General features: G+C 42.0%; 1 protein-coding gene and 1 long non-coding RNA gene across 19 annotated transcripts in view; both read right to left on the minus strand.

Annotated features, from left to right (window-relative positions):
• The window catches only part of LOC138761066 (hypermethylated in cancer 2 protein-like), a 101810-nt gene that overhangs the window by 13860 nt on the left and 75205 nt on the right, over positions 1-12745 (minus strand). For 2 of the 18 annotated variants that reach the window (XM_069932636.1, XM_069932645.1), the window contains exon 3: positions 12201-12595. The exons of 15 other annotated variants lie outside the window; for them this stretch is intronic. The gene's annotated coding sequence lies outside the window, so the exon portion shown is untranslated. Of the gene's footprint in view, positions 1-4835; positions 4942-12200; positions 12596-12745 lie in introns of those variants that run through there. One more of the 18 variants, XM_069932648.1, reaches the window with a different exon arrangement.
• Positions 1-12745, minus strand: part of LOC138761069 (uncharacterized) — a 74073-nt gene that overhangs the window by 13860 nt on the left and 47468 nt on the right. The window lies entirely within an intron of this gene.

The following is a 12745-nucleotide window of genomic DNA, read 5'->3' on the forward strand; positions in this document are numbered from 1 at the left end:
AAACAACCTTATGCCAATAGACTTGCTTCAATAAAGAAGCAACATTATTATTCATGCCTCTGCAGCAGTTTATAAGTAAACAGAGGCCACAATTTCTCAGCTCAATACATTTTTAAATCATGTATGACTGGCGTAATCACAACCCACTGCAGCACGGTTTACACCTAGAAAAGCTTTCCTGTTACGACATCATGAATACATTGGCCTCGTGGATTGTTTTTCTGTCTGAGTCCCTTGTCTTCATTTAGGGAAAAATCCAAAATGTTCTTACTGCAAAGAGTACAGCTCACAACAGCAGCTATACGACAGGGCACAAAATACACGAGCTTGAAAACATCAATTTCCAGATTCAAGGATAGTTGCTACTGTTATAGGAGGCTCGTAAATGATGATACCCTTGCACTGTTTAACTTTTTTTCTGATTCCCCTGCATTTTGTATTTGGAACACTATACCCTGTACTCTGACTTACTGGATCATTATACCCTATATTTTGTTTTATTCTTGCATTGCCTGCTGTACCCAAGTATGGGATGTCTAATTGGACTGCTCACCAAACAAACTTTATCACTTCACCTTAGTGCATGTGACAACAAGCTTGAACTTGCTTGACTTGCACACAAGAATTCCTCACTGTCTCTCAGTGTATGTGACAATAAACATTTGAATCACTTGCAGGTGACTTACTGTAGTTTAAGCCACAGTTTTGGCCAGTCCAGTACAGAAAAGACAATCAAGCCATTGCAAACAACATAATCTACAGGACAATGCCAAGACATGGGGTACTGACAAAGAAGGTTACAGGAACTATTTTCACTGGACTATATGTAAAGTGGAGCAGAGAGAACCATATGGTAAGTTGTGCAGGAAATTTGGCATAATTTTGAACAGGGGATCTAAGTGGAGCTGACCCATTGGATTCAGACATTAGTAGGGAGAGATGAGTTTCTGATTAGAGGCCTGTGACTAGTGGTATGCCGCAGGACTCAGTACTAAGTTCACGGTAGTTTGTTATCTATATTAATGATTTGGATGGCAATGTAGATAACATGATTGGTAAATTTGGAAATGCTGGTGAGGCAGTGGACAGTGAGGAAGGTCATCAAGTTTAAAATAGATCTAGAGCAGTTGGGGAAATGGACCAAAGAGTGGTAAATGGAATTTAATCCTGGTGAGTGTGAGGTGCTGCAGTGTGGTAAGTCAAACTAGGGCAAGATGTATATAGCGATTGCTGGAATCCTAGAGAGTGCTGCAGAACAGAGAGATCTTGAGGTACAGGTGCATGGTTCACTGAGAGTGGGCAAGGCCGTAAAGGAGGCATTTGACATATGGGCTTTATTGTGGAGGAAAGAGTAAAACATTGGGCATGTGAACTCTTGGAGTACTGTGTGTAGTTCTGGTCTATAGGAAGGGCATCAATAAATTGGAGATGGGATGGGGAGAGGAGATTTACTGGGACTGGAAGGGTTGAGTTAGACGGAGAGGTTGGATAGGCTGGATCTTCATTCTTAGAGTGAAGGAGGATGAGGGGTGATCCTATAGAGGAATACAAAATCATGAGGGACATGAATAAAATGGACACTCATGGTCTTGGTTCCCAGAGTATGTGATTTGAGAATGAGAGGGCATCAGTTTAAGCTAAGAGAGGAGAGATTTAAGAGTGAAACTGAGGGTGAACTTCCACTCAGAGGATGGTCCAGATGTGGAATGAGCTGCCAGAAGAAACTGTAAAAGTGGGCTAAGAAGGATATGGGTCACATGCAGGCAAATGGGACATGCCCAGAATGCCAACTTAGCATGGACAAGTTGGGCCGAGGGGTCTTTTGTGATATGTGACTATAATGACATTAAGGCAAGAAAGGAAAATATGTCCCTCCATGCCCTGTGGCCCCTCTGCCCCCTTGACCCTTCCTAATTGCCCCCTGGCTCCCATTTTCATTGGCAGAGAGTACTACATCTGCACTTCTACCCACACCATCATTCAGGGCCTCAGTCTTTTCAAGTGAGGCAACACTTCACCCCCTGTGAATCTGTAGGGATCATCTACTGGATCCACTTCTCCCTCCTCTACATCAGGGAGTTTGAATGCAGACTGAGAGATCATTTCATTGAACACCTTTGCTCCATCTGCTGCAACAACAAGGACCTCCCAGTGACGCAACACTTTAATTCAACTCCCCATTCCTACACTGACGCATCTGCCCAAGGCCTACTATACAGCCAAGTTGAGGCCATTTGGGAAATGGAGAAACAACACCTTGCATCCTGTCTTGGCCATCTTCAACCAGACTCCATCAATGTGGATCTCCAATTCCCAGTAACTTCCTCCCTTGTTTTCCTTGATCTCTCTGGCACCATTCCTCCCCTCTCCCTGCCTTCACTACATGCCCATCAAACACACCTTTCCTTTCTCTAGCTCCCTCTGTTCTTTGCTTCAAGGAGAACACAGTCAGATTCTCCAGTGAAACTCAGGAACCATTCTGGTAAAGCTCTTCTGTTTCTTCCCTGTACCCTTTACATCCTTCCTAGAAAAGTGACCAAAATTGGACAGAATAATGTGGTTGCGACCTAAATGTTGGTTCATATTGGTAACCAAACTCCTGTGACAGTTTAAGCACAGCTGCGTCTTATAAAGAAAATTTATTGCAGTGTGTCATTTCTCGCTCCAAATGATCAGTTTCATTTATTTTGGCTCTAAATAGTGTGCACTGAAAGGAGATGCCAAAGGCATTTTTAAGTGTATGAGAAACCTTTGCCAGTCATTGAATAAAAAAATTAGACCAATATAATCAGCAAGCTGGATGATTTTCAAATTAAGGATCAACAAAAGAAAAGTGCAATTGTTGGTTTCATTAAATTGGAAAATTAAGTCATTTTTGCAAAACAGAGCAATGGATGATAAGAATGCCTCAAGCCCAATTTTATATACATGCAGCTGCTTCAGAAAGGGGATTTTTTTAAAATACAAATTTACACATAGATGAAAGATCTGTATTTACTCAGCTCTTTTTTTTAACCATAACTGATAGAGAGCTTAAAAAAAAATGCAGGTGAGGTTCACCAGGAAACTCCAAAAAAGACAACTAAACAGAACGCACTGCACCGGACCCCAGCGCCCGTGGAACTCCCTGCACTGGACCCCAGTGCCTGCAGGTATTTTGCTTAGCTCGACATAGTTGCTCCACTACAAAGTCTTGTCGAGGGTTGCCTGAAAATGTTTTCTTCCATTGCCTGATTTTCAGAATACTGGATGAAGGGCTCAGGCCCAAATTGGTGACTGCCTTTTGCTTTCCATGGATGTTGAATGAATTGGTGAATTTCCGTAAGTGATGATCCAGAAAACTCACCTAGAATTGTCGCAAAATGTTTTCGCAACTTTGTGTACAATGTGCCTTGGTTTTAATGAAGTAACGGGAAGACATTTGTTGAGCCAATTTCAGACCATTAGGCAGAATCAAGATGACAATGGCTGCCCACATTAGCTTCCTGTACAACAGCTGAAGGTATTAGGATGACCCTGCTCAGCTTTGGGTGAGCTTCTTATTTTATCAAATGCTTTGTACTTTGGATAGAGTAATTACATTCACACCCAGTCTGGGGAGGGGAATGTTAATAAGTCTTCTTCTTCTACAGCCCTCATTATCTCAAGGGTGACCAGCTTGAGAACCATGACCCAGCATCAAGGAACCAGAGCAGATTGAGGGAGGGGAGGGCAAGGTGAGGAAGTAATATTAACTGAAAGTCCAAAAAGAAAATAAAGGCCTGCCTTTCTATAGTGCCTTTCAGATCCTTCAGCATATTCCAAATGTTTTGCAGCTAAATGGCATTTTTTTTTAAAAAGTGTGGCCACTAATTTTAATATGGGATATACAACACTGCAACATACACTTTACAAACAATCATGTTACAATGATCAGATCTGCTTTTAATGACATTGGATCAACGGATAAATATTGGCCAGAGAGAAACTGAATAACCCTCTGCTCTTCGAAGCGTCCTGAGATTTCTCACCCCCCACCCCCATACACTTAGGGGTGATGAGGAAGAAAGCTTCTGATGGCGTCACACTCACTCTGTGTTACATTGAAGTGGCAGCCTTGAATTTTATGCCTATATAACTTAAGTAGGACTGGAACTCAAAATCTTGACTCAAGGGATGATAATGCTAGGCTCCGACTCTGGATAGTCAGATAGAGATCAAAACTTGCAGATAAAAAAATGCCACTTGAAATAAAGTTCCCACCCACTGTCAGAATATAAACAGGGAAGAAAATAAAGGGGCGACTGAAAACACTTGCCATCTGAAGAGAAAGCAAGCTAGAGATGCTTCTTCTGAAGCTGCTTTTATAGAAATCTCATCCTCATCTCCCTTATAGAGCAAATTATTTTCCAAAATACAGTCAATTGATAAATGTAGTTGCATATAGACAGACAACAAGGATACATAAACTAGCCATCAGGTAATCAGTAGCAAAGTTGGGCAGCAATTAGTCCGACTGCATGCATTAGGGAGAGCATCTTCAAAGAAAGTTATATAAAGGGATTTTAGAGGCCAGGCCAGCTAAACTCCTTGTCCAAGTATCCCTTATTTGAGTAGCTTACCAATTGTATACAAGGAGTTTACCCACAGTTTATAATGGGTAACGTTTTCTTCCAAGTGGGTTAAGAGAAATACAATAGCTGCAAATGCTGAAAGAAAGAGCAAACAATTGCTGCACCAAAATAATTAAAGTAACTGCGGATTCTCAGATTTACCTCCACAATTTTAGACTATTTCATAAGCAAATATGAAGTGAGAGCATACATTTTTTTCACAAAAAAAAAGCTGTCACTTACATAAAGAACCAAGGAAAAATGTTCGCCATTCGGATCACCCAACATCAGCAAGCAACTGCAAGCAAGATTAACAACAGGAACAAAAGAATTTTGGGCAATGAAGCAGGAACCTTCAACTCGAGTTCCCCTGCTGCAACACCCATACCTCCAAGGAGAAGTTCAAGAATCGCTTCTGTCTGTGACAGTTTTGTTTTCCACAACTGATTCCATTGGTTTTCTTGTCAAACCTGCTGAACAGGTATTTAGCAAGTTTGGATTATGGGCTGGTATGAAACACATGGTATCTTAGGCCCCCCCCCCCCTCCCTCAGTGCCCCAGTGTGCAATTATTTGGTGCAGTGTGAACCACACTGTTCAGCCCATGGATGCTGAACACAAATGAAAAAAAAAAGACCAGATCTTTGATTTACAAAACTGGATAGATTAACATTCTTACTTGGTGGGAGTTTAGAGGAAAGCAGGAGGTGAAGAGGAAGTAATTTGAAAGCAAAGATCTATAGACTAAACAAATTTTTTTCAAAACTGCAGATGTTAATACTGTAAAACAATCAGAAAATACAAGAAATATTAATTCGGCTTTATCTGTGGAAAGAGGAAATAGAGTCAACATTTCACGTCGAAGATCTTTCATGATCAGTACTCAATTTTGTGCAAACAAAAAGCTGCTGGAGGGTCTCAAATGGGTCAGGCAGCATCCATGGGTCAGGTCAGTCAACGTTTCGGGTTGGGAACCTCCATTGAGATTAAAGTAGGAAGGGTGATATCAATCACATCAAGGGGGAACAAAAAGGGGAGGGGGCACAGGAAAGGGGCAAAGAGATCATAGGGTGTAAGGCAGAAGGCAAGAGAGGTGGAGGGAGAGACCATTGGGAGGGGGAAAGAGTTAGAGGGAATGTTACCCAAAATTAGAAAAATCAACAGTCCAAGAGGAATATGATCCTCAAGTTCACTTTGGACTCACCCTGGCAATAGCCGAGGCTGAAGATAGACCGCGTGGGAATGGTGAGGGGAACTGAAATGGGTGGCTACTGGGAGTTCAAGCGTAGTCCCACAGATTGAGAACAGGACCACAGCAAGGCCAAATTTCATAATCCGAAAGTGATCGAGAGAGATTCTCCTTCTGAATGCTGCATATTCAGCTTTTATTTGGCAACTTCCAAGTCCTTTTTTTGGACAGACGAATCAGATAAAAGAGAGTCTTTATAGGCAGGCTTCATCAAGAATGAACATCTGGCAGTTTTGTGACTTGGACTGTAGGATAACACTTCAGGGTTCTCCAGCTAAATCTGCCCCTCACCTACAATAAACCTATTCTAATGCACAAGTGCAGCTGATTTATAGAATTGATGGGAAGTAACCTATGTTACTTCAATTCCAGCAATAAAGCCAACCAAAGATCAGAAGTCAAACTGCAGCTCACAGAGTGCAAGTCATTCTCCTTTAAGCAGTACCAAGGTACAGAAGACCAAGAAATTAAGCTGGTTAAATGGGATTAGTATAGATCGGTCGAATGGGTGGTGGGCTAAGAGTGACATTGCTAAGTTGACTAACTTATTAAATGACGTGCAGAAGCTAATGGGTCTTGTGGCAGATACACTAAAAATAGAGATTCCGCTGTCAACTTGCCTATAATGCACAACTTTACCTTCCAACAGAGGTTCAGAGCAAGTCACTGGAAAATGTGGCTCATCAACAAGGGGCTACTGTTCAGGGAACTTCACCAGTGCTTTCAGATCACCAGTGTTACCTTTGGACCAAGTGCAAGCGGGGAATGAATGTTGGAAATTCCAACTCCCATCTATTTGGGGCTTCACTGAGGGAAGAGATTGCCAGATGAACAGAGGACTAAATTTAAGTTTGTCCTTGAAAGAAAACTACAACATTCCCATCAACTCTTCAGAATCCCTGGTGCTTGACCATTTAAAGTAGAGAGAGCATTTTGATTAATGTTGTGAATCCGGAGTTCATGCATCAAAAGCACACAGAAACCCATCTGAAAAGAGTGCACCATTCACGCATGAGAGTTGCCAGTGATTAGACCGGGAGACCTGTTCTTTCTATTTTTCTAAATATCTTTACCTCCTCTGGATGCTGCGAGACCTACTCAGTTCTTCCAGCATTTCTGTTTTTCTACAATCGCAGCATCTGCCCTTCCGTGTTTCACTCCGTTCTGTATTCCTTCCTTGTAGTGTGCAACAGTTCACTTTAGTCTTGCTTTTATCAAATTTAAAATTTAGATATGCAGTGCAGTAACATGCCTTTTCAGTCTATGAGCCCATGGTCGAGAAATAGGAAACAAAAGGTTGGGATAAACGGGTCATTTTCTGGATGGCAGGATGTTGACGAGTGGGGTCCCACAGGGGTCAGTATTGGGCCCTCGGTTGTTTATCATTTATGTAAATGATTTGGATGAGGGGATAAATAACTACATATGCAAATTCGCAGATAACACTAAACTGGGTGGTTGTGTAAAGAGCGAGGAAATTGGAAGGGGACTTGGACAGTTTAGGGGAGTGGGCGGAAAGATGGTAGATGAAGTTTAACATGAGTAAATGCGAGGTTATCCATTTTGGAGGCAGAAACAAGAGAGCAGAATATTATTTAAATGGTGTTAAGCTAGGGAGTTGGGTAATGCAAAGGGATCTGGGCGTACTTGTTCACCAGTCATTGAAAACTAGCATGCAGGTTCAGCAAGCGGTGAAGAAGGGTGAACGGCATGTTGGCTTTCATAAAGAGGGGATTGGACTATAGGAGTAGAGAAGCCCTCCTGCCGTTTTACAGGGTCCTGGTGAGACTTCACCTGGAGTATTGCATCCAGTTCTGGTCACCATATTTGAGAAAGAACATACTTGCTATAGATGGAGTGCAGCACACGTTTACAAGGTTAGTTGTCGGGATGGCAGGATTGTCATAAGAGGATAGGTTAGAAAGACTGGGATTATATGCGATGGAGTTTAGAAGGATGAGGGGAGACATGATTGAGGTATTTCGGGTTATCAAAAGGCTTGACATGGTGAAATCAGATCACATGTTCCCAATGATGGGTGAGACTAGGAGTAGAGGGCATAGTTTAAGAATACAGGGAAGGCCATTTAACACAGAAATGAGGAGCAATTTTTTTTACCTAGAGAGTTGTGGGTCTGTGGAATGCATTGCCACAGAGGGTAGTGGGGGCAGATTCATTGGATAGATTTAAGAGAGAGTTGGATAAGGCTCTTGTGGGCAGGGGAGTTAAGGGTTATGGGGATAAGGCTGAGATTGGTTACTGAAAGGGAAAGATCAGCCACGATCCAATAAATGGCGGTGCTGGCTCGAAGGGCCAATTGGCCTACTCCAGCACCTATTGTCTATTGTCCTATCATACCCAATTGACTGACAACCACCCAGTACATTTTGGAGGGTGGGAGGAAACCAAAGCCCCTGGGAAAAACCCATGCAGACACTGAGAGAATGTACAAACTCCTTACAGAGAGCACTGCACTAACCGGACCCCAGTCCCAATCGCTGGTGCTGTAACAGCCCTGTGCTAACCGGACCCCAGTCTCAATCGCTGGTGCTGTAACAGCACTGTGCTAACCGGACCCCAGTCTCAATCGCTGGTGCTGTAACAGCACTGTGCTAACCGGACCCCAGTCTCAATCGCTGGTGCTGTAACAGCATTGTGCTAACCGCCTCACTAACCAATCCATTAAGCAAGATACCCTCCTCTCTAACATACTGTGATAGCTTGAGACATGAAAATATCCCAAGCCAGAATGTAAGGCCATCTTTTATATTGAGGGGGCTGGTGGTGAACTGAATGAACACCATCAATTTCAAGTGAAATTGATAAGGCATTGAATTTGAGGTATGGGTGTTTACCTGCCTTACAATTGTAGAGGGGAGAAACGTTAGGCACTTTCATGCAGCCACTGAAGAACAGAACATTTTATGTAATTTTCTGCTCCTGTCATAAGTGTAAAAATGTCAATGAAGAATTTATTATGCAAATTCCATCCCATAATTTTACCACTTGTACCCCTACACATTATTCCAAAAAAATTAGCATGCTTACCTCTGGTATGTCCCGATGTGGTAGTTTACACAGCTTTCCCATGTTGTGGAGTTCGTCAGAGGGTGAACATGGGTGGATTGTCCGCAGCCACTCCATAAGGAATGGGCCTAACGAATACAACGTTCCTGGTGATGCGTTCTAACGCGGCATGAAAGCATGCAGGACATTATGGTTCATTCACATAAAAGTAAGTAAAATAGCTACCACCTTTGCAATGGTCTGAAAAATCATGAGACATTTCCTCTTCTTTCCAGAGGGTCTTTTGGTCACAGGATTCTGACGTCACTTACAACGTCCACGTGGTGATGCTGTGCGTTGGACATATGTGGCACATCCGTGTCGATGCCCACTCGTGTTTGTCGGAGGATCCACTCACGTTTACCCTCCGACAAACTCCACAACACGAGAAAGCTGTGTAAATGACCATAATCGGGACATACCAGAGGTAAGCATGCTAATTATTTTGGAATAATTCTGCTGTTTCTGTGTAAAAGTGCCTATAGGTTATTGAATGTTCAGACCCCTAAGTAGTTAATTGAGAATTTACAAGATAAAAGCATAACAATCAACACAAATGGAAAATCTTGAGAACAGGGGAACTCAAAAGGAATCTTCAGTAATTTAAGTATCAAAGAGAACAAAGGTGTGGAACATAATCTGTCCCTGGAGCAAGAGAAATTTTCACTTAGATACAGATTGTGCCTTCAGTTTGTGAAAGTCCTCAATTAATCAACAAAGTGCCTGATGGCAGACTTGTAAGATCATTTGTGGAGTTGAGCTGATGTCCCTCGACACAACCAAGTGAAAGACTGGACAAGGAGAGACAAAGGAGATGGAAAACTATACAAACCACTACTGCACCTTGAGTCACTTCCTCCAGCTAATATGTGTTCAGCTTTACCTTAACACCAATTCACTCCTCACAAGATGGATGCAGAACATGACTAACACTTCTCCCTCCCCCCCCCCCCAACTCCCCATTCCCCCCAGACAGAGTAAGCTATATTCTGTCACCCATTACATAGTGCACACAACCGACTTCACTGACAGGACAGCAGTGGAAATGATTAGTACTTTCAAGCTCTTTCTCTGCACTGATCTGTCTGGCCTGTGAGTTCTTTCATTCCTCATTTTGGATTTAAGTTACAGAAAGAAGATTGGCCGAGAAATGCTGCTATGTCACTTGGACCAGAAGGATCAGGCTACATGGTGCAGGCTTCCTTGATTCTTAGCACTCTCTTCTCAGGTGCTGCCACCAGTTTTTAGACTCTAATGCACCACTTTCCCCTGGATCCAGTTTAATCAAACTAAGGCATTAGATGCAATAAACACAAAATGCTGGAATAATCAAGTTAGGCACCATCCACGTGTCAACACTCAGGACTCTTTACCAGAGTACTATTCAGTTTTTGTTTGTGTAACATTTTTTGATCTTCCTCTCTACTGAACTGAGAATGCTGTTCAACTTCATTGAATGCAGTGTCACAATGCCTTAAATCCAGTGGTTCTCAACCATTTTTCCCACGACTCATATACTACCTTAAATAATCTCTTACTAACCACAGAGCCCAGTCGAGGTTTATCACCTCACTCTTTGAGGGAATTGATACCCCCTCCTGGGCACAAATTGGACCACACATGTTAGGAGAAAAGATAGCAGGAGAGTTTATATATAAATGGGTCAAATAACCCCATATTAAAACATGTCATTCAGACCTGGCAAAAAAAAACTATCAGAATAAAGGTGGGGATAACTCCTAAAGTGCCCTTGACCCAAAACAAATGAATACCCATGACTCTAGATAAGATCCTGGACTCCTGGTGCTGGAAGGGGATGAGGTGCATCAAGGATTGTTATGAACAAGGGCAGCTTATGTCATTAGAATAGCTAAGGAATAAATATGATTTGTCTAATAAAATTTTCAGCTAACTTCTTTCTTAAGGGATAATTTGATATTGTCAATGGCCCTGCCTGTGTGTAGTGACTTGGAGATTCTAATTTGAAAGAGGAATACGTGCAATCAAACTAATCTCTATGATCTATCTCCTATTCCAACGTGAGGGACTGAAGCTGGGCTTTCACAAGTCAAGGGAAAGGTGGGAGAGGGGCTTGGGCACAACAATCTAGTCAAACTTGTGTCTGGACAACATGACAGCAGTTAATAGTGCCAGATACAGATTGGTACAATTTCCTGCATCACCTGTACCTTACACCGCAAAAATTACACAAATCTAAATCAGAAATTTCGGAAATGTGCTTTAGGTGTGGCGTGGAGATTGAAACCTTTATCCACTCAACCTGGCTCTGTATGAAGCAGAGGTCTATCTTGGAGGACCTGAAGGACATTTTGAAAAAAATTACAAAGGTGGATTTTTCCAGAGGATCCAAAATTGTACCTTCTGGGGAACATTATGGACAGGAGTTTTAAACTGTCCAGATATCAAATCCAGTTTGTCAAGGTCATCTTGTCAGAAGCCAGGAAGTGTATAGTAGTCACGCGGAAGTCCGACTCCCAAGTAAATATTACACAACAAAATATGGAAATGCAGAGATGTATTCCCCTGGAGAAAATACGCACAATTTAAGGAGGAAATATGGCACATTTGTTAGAGTGTGGCAACCCTAACTGCAACACATTGTTATGCAGATGTAATTATAGCCCCCCTTGAATAAATGAAATACAACAATCTGTGCCAGTAGTGAAATGATTGCGATCAATGAAATGGGTCACGGCACAAGCAACTTGCTCTTGTATTTTGTTCCTTATCTTTTTTATTTTAGGTTTCTTTGGGGTTTTCTCAACTTCCCTTAAGGGTTTGAGGCTTTACCCATACTTGGTTCTTTGTATTTATTTATATAATCTTTTCTTTGTTGTATTCGGGTATGGGAGGGAGGGGAGAGGGGAAGGGGATAAAATAGACTCTGCATGTTATATACTATTGTTGAAAGAGAGGGTGTGGTTTGCTTGGATTTGTATGAGACTTTGAAAAATCAAAAATGGGCGGGCGTGGCAAGATGGCGTAGAGTCTAGACGTGCAATCTCGACCTCTCTGGCCAGACTTTTAAATACCTGTTTTTTAACCCTTTGTTTTCAAGTTTAAACTTTTTAAATTTTAGTTTAAAGTTTTAAGGAATCATTATGGCCACTAATGGTAAAAAGACCAGACCTCAAGTTCAAAAGAAGTTACATTTTCAAAGTGCTGAAGATTTGGGGCCTAGATGACTTGATAGAGCCCCAGGCTCAATCTCTTCATTGTCTGAACCCCAAAGGTCGTCTGTGGGGGCTGAGAAAAAAAAAATCTATTGCTCACCAAGTGAAGGATGGCGCTGGAATTACCCATTCTCCGGAAGAAGGTGCGTGTTCCCAAGAAGTGGACCCCGATTTGGAAAGCCTTTCGATTTCAATGGAGGGAGCACGCAGGAAGACGACTCCATTGTTGGAAATGCATCAGGTAGCATTTCAATCTGAAGAAATCGTTTTTCTTCGCGAATTGATGAGAAAAATCAAAAATAAAAAATTCAAAAAAAGGTTGAGAACCACTGCTTTGTGCAGAAGCTGTGAACTTTTCAGAGCTCTTTCAATCTACACCTCTGTCATGATTGTGTCGGTCAGAGCATGCTTTACAATTTTCCTTTTTCATCATGGCCTTCCACCAAGTTCACACCTTACTTCTTATTTTGTTGGACACTGATTTGTTTCTATCCCCTTCCAAAACAAAAGCAAATAAAATTCATTACCAATACAATAAACTTGAACTTGAGTCAATGATATAAATTAAGGGCAATATTGTATCCTAAAGTTCTGGACTAAGTCCACGAGGCATCCATGAGTGAAATGGTGGCACATTCACCGAAT

Source organism: Narcine bancroftii, chromosome 4 (assembly GCF_036971445.1).
Source record: "Narcine bancroftii isolate sNarBan1 chromosome 4, sNarBan1.hap1, whole genome shotgun sequence".
Classification (NCBI taxonomy): Eukaryota; Metazoa; Chordata; class Chondrichthyes; order Torpediniformes; family Narcinidae; genus Narcine; species Narcine bancroftii.